At 51.4% G+C, this 17,262-nt stretch overlaps 1 protein-coding gene across 1 annotated transcript in view; it reads right to left on the reverse strand.

Moving 5' to 3' along the window:
• BIK (BCL2 interacting killer) overlaps nucleotides 1-13,512 on the reverse strand; it is a 22,691-nt gene extending 9,179 nt beyond the window's left edge. The window contains exon 1 of the mRNA XM_003783432.2: nucleotides 13,487-13,512. The gene's annotated coding sequence lies outside the window, so the exon portion shown is untranslated. The remainder of the gene's footprint in view (nucleotides 1-13,486) is intronic.
• Nucleotides 13,513-17,262: the final 3,750 nt, after the last annotated feature.

Raw genomic sequence — 17,262 nt, forward strand, 5'->3', positions numbered from 1 at the left:
AGGCGCCTGCCACAACGCCCGGCTATTTTTTTGGTTGCAGCCGTCATTGTTGTTTGGCGGGTCCGGGCTGGGGATTCGAACCCGCCACCTTAGGTGTAGGTGGCTGGCGCCTTAGCCGGTTGAGCTATAAGCGCTGAGCCTGGTGTCATAGTTTTAAGCAACCTCAAACACTTGGGCTTAAGCAATTCTCTGGCCTCAGCCTCCCTAGTAGCTGGGACTACAGGTGCCTGCCACAATGCCTGGCTATTTTTGTTGTTGTTGTTTAGCAGGCCCAGGCCAGGTTCAAACCCATCAGCCCCAGAGCATGTGGCCAGTGTTTCTAGAAAAATAAGTCTTTTTGGTCATACATTAACCTAATCCAGGATGCATAAAAGTTTAAAGACCCAGACCCAGACAATGGATTTTCATGGGTGGGATGTTGACATTGTACAGAGAGTAGGCAGCATGTGTGTTAAGGTACCATTTAAGATCTGTATCCAGAACCTCTGGGTGTCCTGGGAGGGAGTGGCGTCTATGCAAACAGTCATTTCCCTGGGAAAGCAGCTCTAGCCCTACTTTGCATCTGCCCCCTCCTTCCCTTTTCCTCCCCTTCTGCAAGGCAATTTCTCAATGCTCCACAGAAGAGGGCACAGTGGGACCCCAGCTCCCACCACCCCCTTCTCCCCTGAGCTGAGCTGTGACAGCTCACCCACTGTCCTCACATCCCCCTCGCCCAGCAGACACTCCAGAGTCCTTGTGCACTGCACAGGATGAGGGTCCCAGCCCCAGGGTGGGCTGCTCTGCCAGCGTCTGCAGCAGAGGGTGTTGGGCCTACATAGGGAGCCAATCAGTCACCCACTCTCCACCTTCCTTTAAGATTCCCAGCCCCTCCTATCTGAGTCGGCCTGGGACACAGATGCCAGTTTCACCCTGGTTTAAAAGCCTAACCCAACCACTCACCCTCCCTCCCTGCCTCAGTTTCCCCACCTTTTGCAATTTGGAATAATGATTCTGAACGAATGAGGCTCCTTTTCCAGGCAAGAACTAGCACCACTGCTTGTTATAACCCTGGCCACTGTACTGAGCACCTATTATCACAGGCTGTGGGTAAGTCCCCGGGCCATGCCCTTCAGACTTGGTGTGACAGAAGAAGCCTCTGTCACTAACTGGGCCTTGGGCTCTAGATCTCACAGGGAAAACAATGAGGCCAGGGAGCTGGGTCCACCCCAGGTAGGGTCCCTGCAGCTGCCTCCTCCTACTGTGGCCTCTTCTAGCCACCCCACCAACCTAGGGACCTAGAGCCTATCAGCTCTTGGCTGGCACTGGCTCCAGGTTCTCTGCTGGTCACCAGCCTACAGCTGGGCTCTTTAATCTGAACCCCGACAAGACAGCAGTCTCAGGCCAGACCCTGACACTGCTATCTGGCTCTCAGACCCCTTAAAATTAGGCCATACCTATGAAAGGGCCCTCCCTCTTGTAGCCCTGCTCTGACCACACTCAAGAAAACATGCTTCTGTATACTATGCCTGGGCATGTCCTGCCTGAGAATTTCGGCTCTTGCACTGCCCACTGGATGGCCATCCTCAAACTGGCTTAATCCCACATGTCCTTTAAAAACTCAGTTCAGGGCTGGGCGCAGTGGCTCATACCTGTAATCCCAGCACTCTGGGAGGCTGAGGCAGGTGAAATGCTTGAGCTCACGAGTTCGAGACCATCCTAAGCAAAAGCGAGACCCCCCCCCCTTCTCTACAAAAACTAGAAAAATTGAGACAAGAGGATCACTTGAGCCCAAGAACTGGAGATTGCTGTGAGCTATGACAACACAGCACTCTACCCAGGGCAACAGCTTGAGACTCTGTTTAAAAAAAAAAAAAAAACTTAGCTCAGGGCTGGGTATGATGGCTCACACCTGTAATAACAGCACTCTGGGAGCTGAGGCAAGTAGACTGCTTGAGCTCACAAGTTTGAGACTATTCTAAGCAAGAGTGAGACCATGTGGCGCCTGTGGCTCAGTCAGTAGGGTGCTGACCCCATATGGTGAGGGTGGTGGGTTCAAACCCAGCCCTGGCCAAACTGCAACAAAAAAATAGCTGGGCGTTGTGGCAGGCACCTGTAGTCCCAGCTACTCGGGAGGCTGAGGCAAGAGAATCGCCTGGGCCCAGGAGTTGGAGGTTGCTGTGAGCTGTGACGCCACAGCACTCTCCAAGGGTGACAAAGTGAGACTCTGTCTCTTAAAAATAAATAAATAAAATAAAACAAAATAATCAAAACTCAGTTCAGAAGCCACCTTGTTAGATCAGAGAATCTGGTCGGGGGCCTCCTTGGGCTTCCTGCAGGCCTTGTTTCCTGTGTCCCCAGCAGACCACATTAGCAGTTGCCCAGTTTCCTGCCTATGGTAGTCTAGAGAATGGACTTTGGAACCAGGTTTCTGGGTGTCCTTGGGCACGTTAATTAACTTCTCTGTTCCTCTCACATTTCCTTACTTCTAGAAGGGAAGTACTAGTAACACCAATTTCACAGGACTGCTATGAGGAGGAGTGATAGGATCCATGTTAATAGATCTGGCAGAGTGAACTACTATGAAACAGCTGAGTCCCAGTCCACAGCCCAGCGCTTGCCTAGAGCAGACTGGTATTTGTTGAATGAATAAATTAAGGCAAAGTATTCCCAGAGGACCCCTGTGTCAATGCACTGCAGCTGCACTGCAGGAAACCAGACTGGCTTTCATCATCTACTTCTTTTTCCAGCAAATTTGCAAATGTGTAGTTGAAACCCTTTTCTGGTGAAAAGAAAACACATCTACCCTGTGTCCCCACTCAGGCTGCAGCCCACACTCAACTACACACTCACCAGTGGAAAAACCAATGGAAAAATCAGCCCCCAGTCTGGAGCCCTATTTTACCCCAAAGAGGTTAAGATGCAAATCTAACATGGGCAAAAGAGCACCTCACCCTGGCCTGTGGGGCTGAGTTGGAGGGGGGCAGGTCCTGGACCCAGAAGCCTACACTTGGTGACCAGCTCTGTACTGGGCTCAGCTTAGCTGGGAAATGAAGAAATGCCATCTCCCTCCCAGGTCCCGACAAAACCAAGCGAGAAGAGATGCGCCTGCAGCAGCCTTCAATAAATATAAAACAACGGGGTGGGGGGAGAGCTGCAGGGCACAGTGCCCAGGCAGAGCTCCCAGTAGAACCTCAGCCCTGCAAGATCTCCCCCAGTCCTGCTGCGGTCCAGCAGGTGGGAATGACACTTCTCATTCCACAGATGGACAGACCGAGAGGAGGAGGTATGAGGCGTATCACAGGAAGAGTCAGCTGGGTGGATCTAGCTGGGAAACCACCTGCCCCCCTCCTCCCAGTCACCACCATCCTGACCCTGGACCATGAGCATAGGGTGATGCAACGCCCTGGGAAGCTGCTCAACTCAGGCACAGACCTCCAGGAAATGCCCTGACCTTGCAGCCACACAGACCCAGGTTCCACTCCCAGCTCTGCCCCGGCTGGGAGTCCCCTAACCTGAAGCCCTGCTGATTCTTCTGCACAGAAATTGCACAGCCTCCAGGGCTGCTGAGAGGCTGAAAAGACACTTTGCTCTGCCATTTTCTAGCAGGGGCTCCATGACAGCTGGTTAACTCAACCTCAGCTGGGGGCCAGGGCAGCTCCCTCCACAGCAGACCAGCAAGCTCGCGCCTCTCTGACCATCATCATCCATCAAAGTCACACACGCACATCACCTCTGATTCCCAGAGCGTGTCCTCCAGGTACCCCTGCATGTACCCAGGCAGCCTGAGAAAATGAAGCAGTGGCTCTGTAGGCCTCTTATGCAGGTGTTTAAGGAATTTTTTCTTTCTTTCTTTTTTTTTTTTTGGTCAAGACAGAGTTCTATCCTATGTCCTGAGCAGAGTACAATGGCATCTAGCTCACTGCAACCTCAGACTCTGGCCGTGGGCATCCCGCTGTCTCAGCCTCTGGATACAGCTGGGATTACAGGCTCTCACAGAGGTGCCCGGCTGGGTTTTTCCATTTTTTTTCATGAGTCAGGGTCTCATTCTTGCTCAGACAAGCCTTGAACTCCTAAGCTCAAGCAACTCTCCCACCTCAGCCTTCCACAGTGCTGGGATTACAGGCATGAGCCACTGCACCTGGCTTGTTTATTATTTTGAGAAAGAGTCTCACTCTGTCACCCTGGGTAGACATGCTATGGCGGCATCATAGCTCACAGCAACTTCAAACTCCTGGGCTCAAATGATCCTCTTGCCTCAGCATCCCGAAGACCTGGGACTACAGGAACCCACAATAACACCTGGCTAGTTTTTTTCTATTTTTAGTAGTGATGGAGTCTTACTCTTGCTCAATCTGGTCTCCAACTCCTAAGACTCAAGCAATTTACCTGCCTCTGCCTCCCCGAGTGTCAAGGTTACAGGGATGTTCTTTAAGGAACTTTAAGAAGAGCAAGGAGGGCCAGGCGTTAGGTAGCTCATGCCTATAATCCTAGCCTGAGCATGAGCGAGACACGGTCTCTAAAAAGTATAGCTGGAGCCTCGGCGCCTGTACTCAGTGGTTAGGGTACCAGTCATACATACACTGAGGCTGGCGGGTTCAAACCTGGCCTGGGCCTGCCAAACAACAGTGACAACTACAACAACAAAAAAAATAGACAGGTATTGGGGCGGGCCTCTGTACCCCAGCTACTTGGGAGGCTGAGGCAAGAGGGATCTCTTCAGCCCAAGACTTTGAGGTTGCTGTGAACTGTGACACCACAGCACTCTACCAAGGGCAACAAAGTGAGACTGTCTCAAAAAAAAAAAAAAAAAGAGTGGCGCCTGTGGCTCAGTGAAGAAGGCACCAGCCCCATATACTGAGGGTGGTGGTTCAAACCTGGCCCTGGCCAAACTGCAACAAAAAAATAGCCAGGTATTGTGGTGGGTGCCTATAGTCCAAGCTACTCTGGAGGCTGAGGCAAGAAAATCACCTAAGCCCAGGAGCCGGAAGTCGCTGTGAGCTGTGAGGCCAAGGCTCTCTACTGAGGGAAACATAATGAGACTATCTCAAAAAAAAAAAAAAAAAAAAGAATAGAGCAAGAAGACAACGGTTCACACCTTTGCCTCCACCCAAGTAAAAAGGGTAAACAGACAAACAGAAATGAGATTAGTAAGAAGGAGACAATGTGCCCGAGACAGAGGTGGGGACATTCAATTTTTAGCACATGCCCTGTAATTTCAAAATTTTGCTAACATGTCTGTGGCTGACAACACCCATTCAAAACTAAAGTACAAACAATTGTTAATGGATGAGTTTGTCTGAAATGTTTGACATTTGTCCTCACGGTCACTTCAGGAAATTCACATCACAGTACCTTCCACTCCCTACCCCACCCTGCCAGCGGGGAAGTCCAGACTCCAGACCCCAACATCAGGGCTCTGCAGATGCCCAAACTGTTTGTTTTGGAGCTAGGTAGGGCCTACTTTCTGTAAGTGATGGAGAAAAACTGGGAGAAAGGAAAACAGAGAAAGGGAGGGGTAGAGAGAGAAGAGCCAGGAAGGGAGAGTGGAGATGGGAGAGGGGAGAGAGGAAGGAAGGAATTTCTCTCACTAAAACTTGCAAATTTATCTGTGGTGGTGGATGGGAGTTGTTCAGTCATTTGTAAAGTGCAGCTTGGAATGGACTCCTACAGGCAGGGCCACTCAGTCCTGCCTGCTGGCCTGATGTACTTTAAACCCAGGTGCAGCAGAGACATTCGCTGGGGTCCGGTGGGCCAGAGCTGCTGTCACCTCAGGCAAGGACTGCCCTCTCTGGGGCCTTCACATTCTTGGAGAACCACTTCCTTTTCACTGGCAGACCCGTTCCCCAGAAGGAAAGTGCACCACATCTCACAGATGCAGTCCTGCCACCTTCAGCTTCCAAAATGACACTGACTTATCAATGCAGACTGCTACCCAAAGGGTTCTCTTTACTTGGGGTGGGGAGTGTCAAACTTAGCCTTGACCAAAAATGTTCTGAGGCCTGAAATGCAACACTCTGCATTGAGTCCAAAAGTGGATGGAAAATGCTGGGTTCCTGTCAGTGAAGCACAGGAAGGGCTCAATAATGAGACATCATCACAGAGTCACCTGCTCTTCAAGTACATGAAGGCTGAGGCTGGCATGAGAATGGACATGAAAACATGGAAAGTTTAATCCTATGGGAAGGGGACAATATCCCCTTATCTACAGATGAAGAAACTAAGGGCTTCCTTGGGCTTGCCCCAGGTCACAGGATGTGCAGCTGGATAGGACATCCACTTCACCCTAGGTTACCTCCTGCCTCAGCCCCCTGCACCAAGATTCCTTCCCTGTCTGCTCAGCTAAGGCTGCTGTCAGGCCTCTAGGCCTCCACACTTCCTTTCCCCCTGCCTAGGGGCCCTTACTGCTTTACTGCAAAACTCCCACCCAACCTTGGGCTCACATGGCGCCTCCTCTGAGCAGCCACTGTCTCCTACCAGAGAAGAGCAAGTACAGTCCCGCTGGCTGCCTTGATTTCCAGCACAATCTCCAGTAATCCAGCTGCTACCTCCCCTGGGAGCTACTCAGCTCTGACTTGCTCCAGGCCCAGGGGTTTGCCCTGTATGCTCAGGAATGTCCACTTCTAGAATACAGAACCAACCTCCTTTCCTCCCCAAATCCACCCTCTGAATAGATGCTATGACTTACTATCTCCAATAAACCCATCCTAAATTGAAAATATCAAGTCAAAATGCACATCGTATATGTAATCTACTGAACATTAATAGCTTAGCCCAGCCTACTTTAAACATACTCAGAACACTTACATTAGCCATCAATTGGTCAAAACCATGTAATCCAAAGTCTATTTTACCATAAGATGTTGAATATCGCATGGAATGGCTTGGCACCCATATCTCAATGGTTAAAGCATTGGCCACATGCACCGGGGATGGCGGGTTCCAACTTGGCCTGGATCTGCTAAACAACAATGGCAACTACAACAAAAAAATAGCTGGGGGTTGAGGTGGGCGCCTATAGTCCCAGCTACTTGGGAAGCTGAGGCAAGAGAATCACTTAAGCCCAAGAGTTTGAGGTTGCTGTGAGCTGTAATGCCACAGCACTCTACTGAGGGTGATATAGTGATACCCTGTCTCAAAAAAAAAAAGAATATCACATCGAATTTATTGAATACTGTACTGAAAGTGAACAGAATGGCTGTGTGGATACACAAATTACAATTACAGTATCTAATGAATGTGGATCAATTTCACACCTTCCGGGATATCTACACAGTTAAGTCATAGTAAAGTCCTAACAAGAGCGACAGGGTAAGGGAGGCAGGTTCTCTCCTTCCCTGCTGGGAGTGGACGTGAGCACAGCCCCTCGATATAATCATCCCTCAAATGATGTCGTCTCCAGGAGGGGTCAGGGACTTGGGGTCCAGAACCAGCCTGCTCAGCCTCACTCAGAGCTTTCTTCTCTGCGCCTTACTTTCCTCCTTCGTAAAGTTAACCTCCTGGGGCTGCCGTGAGGATTAAACAAGACAATTCAGGTGGGGCGCTCGGGAGTGAAGACTCCCAATACTAGGTATTATTATTTAATACAGAACATTAGAAACAACCCAATGTCATCAATAAGGAACAGGTGGTGAGTGGCTGAGGGATTCTCAGCAATGCCATGTAGCAATCCCACCTATTTACATCTCACTGGTCATGTCTGTGTACATGTTATACGAATGGAAAAGGGTGGGAGGAAGATCTGGAAACTAACAGTGACTATCCATGAGAGGGCAACAGAACTGAGGAGGGGGTGTTGGCAGAGGAAGAGGGAACAGACTTAGCCACGCCTCCTCTAGTACTCCACCCCTCACTGGGAGACTTTATGCTGGGTGGCCCTGGTCACTTGACTACTCTGATCTGCCCATTTTCTCAACTACTCACAGGGACAAAAATATGACCCACCTGCAGGCCTGGAGTGAGGATTAAATGAGATTTCAAATCTTGGGGTGGCACCTGTGGCTCAGCGAGTAGGGCGCCGGCCCCATATACGGAGGGTAGTAGGTTCAAACCCAGCCCTGGCCAAATTGCAACAAAAAAATAGGCAGGTGATGTGGCAGGCGCCTGCTATTCGGGAAGCTGAGACAAGAGAATCGCCTAAACCCAGGAGCTGGAGGTTGCTATGAGCTGTGAAGCCACGGCACTCTACCGAGGGTAACAAAATAAGGCTCTGTCTCTAAAAAAAAAAAAAAATTTGGCTCGGCACCTGTGGCTCAAGCGGCTAAGGTGCCAGCCACATACACCTAAGGTGGCAGGTTCGAATCCCCAGCCCGGGCCCGCCAAACAACAATGATGGCTGCAACCAAAAAATGGCCAGGCGTTGTGGCGGGCGCCTGTAGTCCCAGGTACTTGGGAGGCTGAGGCAGGAGACTCGCTTGAGCCCAGGAGTTGGAGGTTGCTGTGAGCGTGATGCCATGGCACTCTACCCAGGGGGATAGCTTAAGGCTCCATCTCAAAAAAAAAAAAATTTATTTATATATTTATACACACACACACACACACACATATAAAGATTTCAAACCTTGAAACCATCTGGAAATTTCAAGGCATCACAGAGAGGCAGCTACTTTCAGATCTCTAATCATACTTCTCCCCCGCAGTGCTCCGGGGCACCTGCACAGAAGCAGATGTGCATGGCGCTGGAGGTATCACCCACAGAGAGAGAAAGTTTTATTTCCTTTCTACCTGGCATATTATAGAGATGGTCCAAGTCCTTGGTTTAATGCCTGTTTGTCTAAGAAAGCAAACTGTACTCCTCAGTCTTAGAGCAGAGACAGACCCTGTCAGGGCTCTTGATGACCCTGATTCTGCCAAGGAGGGCTCAGCCAGCTGGTCCCTGGGTTTGGGGCCAGATTGGCTGTGTGACCTTGGAAAGTACCTCCTCTGGGCCCCTAATTCCTCGTTTATAAGGTAAGAGTTGGGGGAGACATTTTCTCCTGCATGCTTTCCTGACTCTAAACTGTACAGGAAGTGTAACAGATGAATAGCTCTTGACTAATTTTGACCCCCAAAAGGGGAACACTGTGCTTTTCTATCACCATTAATTATCAAAGGACAAAGTGTCAAGACACCACCTGGGCCTGAGGGTGTCGAATTTCAAAAGTGTATCTAAAATGAGTTCTGAAATATTTAGGCCAAGGAGTAAGTTAAGGACAGCACCCCAGGCATGGGGGTCAGACTCCAGAGGCAGACACAAACCCTCAGGCTCTCCTGCCCGCCAAAAGGTGTTTGGGGCTCCCCTCTGAACTCACCCCAGCCCCCCTTAATACCTTCCCTCTGCCCCAAACATCTCCCAGGCAGGCATGAGCAGCCCAGAAATCACTTCCTCCTCACCCTCCCAGGACAGAATTAACTGTTCCTCATCCGTGTTGTCCCAGCACCCTCAGTAAACAGACCTGGATTAGGCACTTAGCCCATCAAGGTCTCATTAAATGTTTACCTCTCTGTCTGGTGGCCCAGGCACAGGGCAGGGACCCAGTAAAAGTGGGAGCGGGGAGGTGGCCAGCCCAAGGGACCAGATAGCTCACTGCAAAATAGTGAGAATGAATGATGGGGCTGAACAGGTGCTAGACTCACAGTGGTGGCAATTCCCGGCTGAGGGACCCTGGACTGACACACCTTCACTGGGCTTCAATGGCACCTTCTACACAAGACCAAGAGGAAGAGCCCCAACTGGCAAGTGGCACGTGTAGCCCTGGGAGGCAGTGCTGCACACAGAGTCCGCAGAGTCCACAGAGTCCACAGGAAATGCTCACTAACCGGCAACCATCATCCAGGGAGGCCGGAGCCCAGGCCAGGTACGTGCCCAGGCTGGCCGCCTCAGGGCAAGTTCAGCTTCATGTTCATGGCCCACCACTGCACATGGGAATCTGTCTTCCCCAGAGCAGGCAGATCTCTTTGCCCTTACCTTAAAACAACCTCTCAGCTCCAGATGACAGGAACACAATAAATTTCATCTTTTGGGTTGGGGGGGAGGGTATTTAGACTATTTACTTCATCTTAAATCTTCAAAATCATAGGGACCCTGACCAGAAACCAGGAGCCCTCCTCCCAGTGCCCTCCCTGGCTTGCACTTCCTCAGTCTTGGCAACTGGGTTCCCCTACCCCCAGAAAAACAGGTTTACTGTGCAGTGCCTGGCAGGCCCAGCGGGTGTTTTGTATTGTCACATCCTAATGTTGACACTAGGAAAATCAGCTGCCCTATCTGTCTGCCTGGTGCACGCCCCTCTCCTGCTTGCCCCAGAGCCAGCAAGGAACTGGGGACCAAAGACTGATTTGCTCACGTTCTGTATTTTTGCCAGGCCCAACCCCGACCAACCAGTGGCAGGACAAGGGGGAAGACAAGGACGCAGCCACCTCTGTCCATCCAGACCCGCTGCTGGCTTCCTGGAGGCCACCACCAACAAAACCCAAGCGTGCCGAGAACTTCCTCAATACAGTTTGGAATTGTTCTGAGTAGAGAGTAGCTGGACTCTCGTGGGATCCTCTAAGTCCGAAGCAGGGGAAGCAAGAAGCCATTAATTGTCTACAAACTTAATAGGTTCACTAAAAACAGGATGCTTTCCAGGGAGAGGGGAAATGCAGCCTGCAGTGGTGCCAGATTCAGGCAAAGGAGCCCTTCCTGAATGAACTCCTTCCATCTATTTAAAAGACAATTAGAAGCGAAAACGTGGGCTGTTAGTAGTGGCCTCTGGTTTCTTCACAGTTCAGTAAATATAGATGTCATTTTAATATCTTATCTGGTAACCACCTAAAAAATGTATGCAGCCCCTCTGTCCAACCCAGGCACCAAGGATCTACCATTTATCACCCCTTTCCTCATGGAACTTGTCAGATCTGAGTGAGCACACAAGTGCTGAGATAATTTCAGCCATAGCATCTTTAAGATGGTAAAATAAGGTCTTAGAATGGAAGCCCAGTGGGAGGGGAGAGAGGGACTATGCCTTGAGATAGGATAGTCAGGGAAGACTTCTCAGAGGCGGCGCAATTGAGCCTAGATAGCAAAGGATAAACCAGACACCCACAGGGACTAGGCTAAGCCAATCACTGGAGACAGGTCTCCATTTCACAGGCCTCAGTATCCCCTGTGTTGGGAGGAATACCGCTGCTGAAATGAGTTTGCTGCCTAGGGAACAAGTTCCAGGCAGTGGCTAAATGCCCACACCTCAGAGGCCAACATCCCCAGACACTTTTGACTTTTTTTTTTTTTTTTTTGAGAAAGAGCCTCGAGCTGTCCCGTTGGGTAGAGTGCTGTGGCATCACATCTCACAGCAACCTCCAACTCCTGGGCTCAAGCGAGTCTCCTGCCTCAGCCTCCCAAGTAGCTGGGACCACAGGTGCCCGCCACAACACCCGGCTATTTTTTGGTTGCAGCCATCATTGTTGTTTGGTGGGCCTGGGCTGGATTTGAACCTGCCACCTTAGGTGTATGTGGCTGGCGCCTTAGCCACTTGAGCCACAGGCGCCGAGCCTGCTTTTGACATATGCCGGAGGTGGCAGGTTCAAACCCAGCCCCGACCAAAAAAAAGAAAAACAAGTAAAAATAAACCTTGGAATACCTAACACTGGCAAGGCTGTGTAGAATCCATGGCTACAGTCAGTGACAGCCCAGTGACCTTAGGGGTCCGAAGATGGCAGGAGATTCCCAAATCCTGAAAGAGTGAAGAGATGAGAGCAGCAGGAGGGGCAGCTAAATGTGCACACCTGCCCCAGCACTAGGGTTGGCTCCAGCTTTTCTGGGAGGCCATGGGCAAGTAGGGGCCCAGCTAAGGCCCCAGAGGACCCTTTACGGAACTGCAGAACAATTCATGCCCAAATTAAGTAGAAATAAGGTGTTAACTCCAGGGAAGCTATTAACTTGAGTGGGATCCATTTTATAGAATGAACAAACTGAAGTTTAGACAGGCCGATTAGCCTGTCCAAGGCCACACAGCTGCACAGTGGCTATGTGGAGAGGTTGGTGCTTGTTTTCCAATAAAAGGCTCTTGGCTTCTGGCCAGACAGCCCTGGAATTTCTGTGCCAGATAAGGCCTCCTGCTCCAGGAGGCAGGCAAGGAGCACATCTCCATCCCAGTGCTAGCTGGACCATTTGTCCTGTTCATTCGTTCCTTCCTTCCTTCCCTCCTTCTTTATGTGAGACAGTCTCTGTACTAAAGTGCTGTGTTGTCAGCATAGCTCACAGCAATCTCAAACTCCTGGGCCCAAGTGATGCTCTTGCCTCAGCCTCCCAAGTATCTGGGACTACAGGCATCCGCCACAATGCCCCAGCTAGTTTTTCTATTTTTAGCACAGACGGGTCTTGCTCTTGTTCAGGCTGGTCTCAAACCTGTGAGCTCAGGCAATCCAGCCGCCTGGGCCTCCCAGAGTGCTAGGATTACAGAAATGGGCCACCGCTCTGGGCCAGGTCTGCCTCCTTCTTAATGTGGGAAGGATAAGACTGTCAATCATCCCTTTGTAGGGGAGCTGGAGCTCCCAGACCACAGCAGGGGCAGAGTTACAACAGCAGCAACAACAAAAATGTTACCAAAAAATTGTTACAAGAGCACCAGCAGCAGCAACAACAACAACAACAACAACTTCCCGCCCCAGGCCGTGCCTCACTCTAGAAAAAAGAGAATGGTCAGTTTGCAAAGCCAATGATGGGCTCCCAGGAGGCAAAAGCGAGAAGAGCCCAGGGCTTGTTACCGCCACGCCCCGCAGACCGCCTGACCCTCCCGGGTTGCGGGAGAGAGCTCGTCCCCCGACCATACAGACCCTTAGCAGGCCGGCCAGTGGGCTCTCAGTTTGCCAAAAAAGGTCGCGCTGCGAATCAGGCTCCAACCCCGACCCCCGCGGGGCGCACCTGTGCAAGGCGCGCGGGCAGTGCTGGCCGGCTGCTGCGCCCGGCTCCGCGTACAAGTTCCTGTTCCGGACTTTATCCGCGTCGCATAAAGCCCTTCCGAAGCCCTACTGAGCTCGCCCTTCCAAAGGTGCATGGCGCCTCGGGGAGCCTTGGATTGTGGCGGGGACAGGTGCCCGACGCCATCTTCTCTCTTTTGGTGGAACCGGCGGCTGTGCCGTTCTGGCCCTGGGCTGGCGGCGCCACGGGGCGCTCGAACCCGGAGCACAGTCCCCGCAGGCCGGGCGAGAAGGCGGTGCGGGGAAGAGAGGTTATGCAGACCTAGGGGCGGTACGCGGAGAGGCCACCCCATTGCTCCGATGCGGAGACTGAGACCCGCAGGAGCTGGGGCTGTAAGGATCACGGGACAGGAACCTTGGAGCTCCGGGCCAGAAAGGGGACGTTTCGGAGCCGAAGTCTCTAGATGCTGCTCACAAGTGGCACTCACCTTTGACGTGCCAGGGAGCTGAAACCTGGGCACTAATCCCCAACCTTCCAGCTGCCCGGCACCCAGGGAAGCTACCTGGGCGCTTACTCCCGGGCTCGGGCTGGCTGCAGCGGCCGGCGGTATTGGTGTAGGGGGCTCGTACTCACCTCGCGGCAGCGGCGGCGGTGGCAGAGTTAGCGGCGCGCCTGGCAGGAGGCGTATTGTCTGCTACCGGGCTGCAGGCTCGGATCCTAATAGGCCCGCCCCGCCCGCGGGCGCCGCGCCCCGCCCAGGGCACCGCCTCTGCCTAGAGCCCCAGAGTGAGACTTACGGCTTTAGGACAGCAGAACCGTTACACGTGCGTGGGTTTACTTGTTCACTGTTTCTCTGCCCCCTGCTGATCTGCAGGCTGATTTCCTCCCGCGCTGCTTTTCCCGGCGCCCAGCACCTGTTAAGCCCCATTTTCCATTCTTACTATTTTGCAGTGAGCTACCTGGTGAGCCTTGAGCTGTTCGTGGATGGTCCCAGTGCCCGAACCCGGGTATATAATCCGTGTTCTTTACACCGATCGCTTTACTTCGTGTTCAATTCGTGAGAAGAGTGTAGGATCCTATCGTTTGAGCGCGAGTTTGGGAAACAGCTCGGGGCATCTTTTCATGTCATTATGCCCGTGTGGAAACTGAGGCTCAGAGAGGACAAAATGACTTGTTGGATGACAGCGTGAACACAGCGTTAAGAATGTGTTCCCTCTTCAGAGTTAAGCAGGGTAAAAAATAAAATAAAAATGCATGCTCTTTAGGCCAGCAGCCTTGGTAGCCAAGGTGTGTTTAATCCTGTTTCACCAACGTGAACACTGAGGTTCCCACGCGGTGAGAAGCCGCACGGAGCGCGCTGGACTCCACGCCAGGGGGCTTCCCCCCACTCCCACTTCCCTGCAGCAGCACCCAAGGTCTCTCTCCCCGCAACCCTGGGGAGCAGCCCAGGCTGCAGGGCCGGGTAAAGGGTTGGGAGGTGGGCAGCCTGAGTGACACGCCCCCCAAGCCCCCAGGCCTCGACACGCCCAGGGAGAAAGGCGAAATCGGAAAATTTCTTGGCGGGCTGGGAGGGAGCCAGCCCCAGGGTGGGCGGGGTCTCAAATCCACAAACCTGGAGATTAGGGGTGGGTTGTCAAGAGGAAGGCCAAAGCCAGTGCTGGAATAACAAAGTAGCGATTGTGTTGGAGCACAACAACAAAGCTTGTTTACCTCAATCCTGCACCTCTCTGCAACCCCAGGAGGGGCTGGCTGCAGAGAGGGCTCCTCTCCCCCTAGTGCTGTCCTTTGCTACCTGTATAATACCCTCACCCTGTTCTTCCAACCTCTAGGATGATAAAATACCTACGTCTCCCTCAACATTCTCATCTGTGAAATGGGATGACAGCACCTACCCAGCAGAGCTGTAGGGAGGAACAGAGGAGATAAAGTTTAATAATAAACTCTGCCCCTCTCCCTCTTGGAGTTCCTTGACTTCTGCTCTTGCCCTCCTTTTCTACCACCCTCAGATTACATCATCTCTATGGCCTAAGAAGCCTGGCTACCCTGACTATTGTTAATAGCCAACAGGGTGCCTTGCAGTCAGCAGTAGGGAGCACTACATAACAAGGGCCCTATCCAAATGCATTTTGCAGATGGAGACAGACTTTCTAGAGAGGGGAAGCAATGACACAGTCTCAAAAAAGCTGATGTGTGTGTGTGTTTGCAGAGGTGTCCTGAGGCTGAAAGCACAGAGCTAGGCACACGGTAGGTGTTCTGCATATTAGACCAGCTGACCAGGTGCGGTGGCTTGCATCTGTAGTCTCAGCTACCCAGGAGGATAGTTTTGAGATTTGGAGATTAAAGGGCTGGGGGTGGGGTGGGTAAAATACAGTACCTGTTTATTCTGGGACGTACCAGGATATGCTGATCGAATGGAGGTTCTCAGGCCCAGCTGCCCGTCTGGCACTAACTTCAGGTTGAGTTTTCTTTTCCTTTTTCTTTTTTTGGTGGCAGTTTGACTGGGGCCGGGTTTGAACCTGCCACCCTCGGTACATGGAGCCGGTGCCCTACCCACTAGGCCACAGGCGCCACCCAATTATTGGCTTTTTTCAATTATTCATTTAACAAATATTAATGGATCGATATCTCTCTCTCTCTCTCTCTTGCCTCCTTCTGCCTTCCTTTTCTCTCTCTCTCCTGTCTTCCCCCTCACTCTTCTTTACTCTCTCTCTCTTCTCTTCCCCCTCTTCCCCACTCTCCCCTTATCTCTCCTCTTTTCTCTCCTCCTCGGTGCTGTTCTGCAGCCTCCCTCCCTCCACCAATAAAGACCTTTCATACCAAAAAAAAAAAAAAAAAACAAAAACAAATATTAATGGATCCCTGCACTCTGCCAGGCATAGGGTAGGTGTCAGGCTCTAAAGATAACACATGCTAGCAGAAGGCCCACATGCAGGTGGTGGTAGTGGGAAGCAGGGGTCTTTTAGCCAGAGTTGTCAGGGGAACCCTGGCAAAGAGGTGACCTTTTATAAACTTGAGGGAAATGAGGACAGGACTTTCAAGAACAAAGGTCAGGAAGAGGGGGAAGGGCAGTGGGAGCAGCTGGGTAAGGAGTCTGGCCAGACATTCCCCATACACACCTCCCCCAGTACTAGTTTGTTTGTTTGTGGTTTTTTTTTGAGACAGAGTCTCCCTGGCATCACAGCTCACAGCAACCTCAAAGTCTTGGGCTTAAGTGATTCTCTGGTTTTAAGTGGCCCTGTCTTTCCATTTGCCATCCCAGACTTTTGACCCCAACCTTGTGGTGACACCCTATCTGGAAAAATCCTCCAGCTTTGGGAAAAGCTTTATAATGTCACAAGGGATCATCAAAGGGCTTTTCTGTCCTCTCCTAGAAGCCAGCACCTCGGGGCAGCATTTCACCTGTCCAGCATAGGGACACCTCATGGGAACAGAGGCCATCAAGAGCCCTGGAGCATGGGTGTTTTACTTGGGTTATTTCTTGTACCCCTCATACCCCCTGCACAATACAGATGAGGAAACTGAGCACCAAAGAGGGGTCCTAACCAGTCCAAAGCCACATAGCACACAGGTTGGAGGGCTGGGGTTTGAGGCCAGGTTTTTGTGTCCTGTTTAACTTGGGCTTTAGGAAATCAGTGAACCCCTCAAAGTGAAACAAAATTGTAGCTAAGATATGAACCTTTTCTGGTGTAGGAAACCTTCCACCCATGAGGGCCAGGACTCCACGGTTACTCAGCCCCAAGTTGGACTCTGTCACCTATCACACAGCAAGGGGTTAGGCCTCTCTGAGCTTCAGTCTCTCCTCTGTTAAATTTCCCATGGCCCAGGGCTGTTGTAAGGATGAAAGCACATGAAGCCCTCAGTATGGTGACTGGCACACAGTAGGTGGTCAATAAATGCAGAGGATATTGCAGAAGTTGGTAAAGAGGGCTGCGCTGTGGCTCAAAGGAGCAGGGCGCCTGCCCCATACGCAGGAGGTAGCCGGTTCAAGCCCAGTCCTGGCCAAAAAAAAAAGAAAAAGAACTGGTAAAGAGTTTCACATGTTCACAAGGAAACTGTTCAGTGAGTGACACCCTTTGTCAGCGTGCCCCGTATATCCCTGTACATTTTTTAAAATCCACATATGAAAAGTCTGGGAGGAAATGCACCTCAGCAAAATGGGAATGATGTTTGTCTCTGGCATAAGGGTTATAGGCAGTTTAGTTTTCTACCTTGTGTTTTTCAGATTTTCTTTTTATTTGCTTTTTTGAGACAAGAGTCTCTCTATTGCCTAAGCAGGAGTGCAGTGGCATGATTATAGCTCATGGTAGCCTCCAACTCCTGGGCTCAAGTGATCCTCCCACCTTAGCCCTCAGAGTAGCTAGAACTATAGAAGCATGCCACCACCTCTGGCTAATTTTTTTTTTTTTTTT

This window comes from Otolemur garnettii, unplaced genomic scaffold, assembly GCF_000181295.1.
Source record: "Otolemur garnettii isolate 467f Iridium unplaced genomic scaffold, OtoGar3 scaffold00007, whole genome shotgun sequence".
Classification (NCBI taxonomy): Eukaryota; Metazoa; Chordata; class Mammalia; order Primates; family Galagidae; genus Otolemur; species Otolemur garnettii.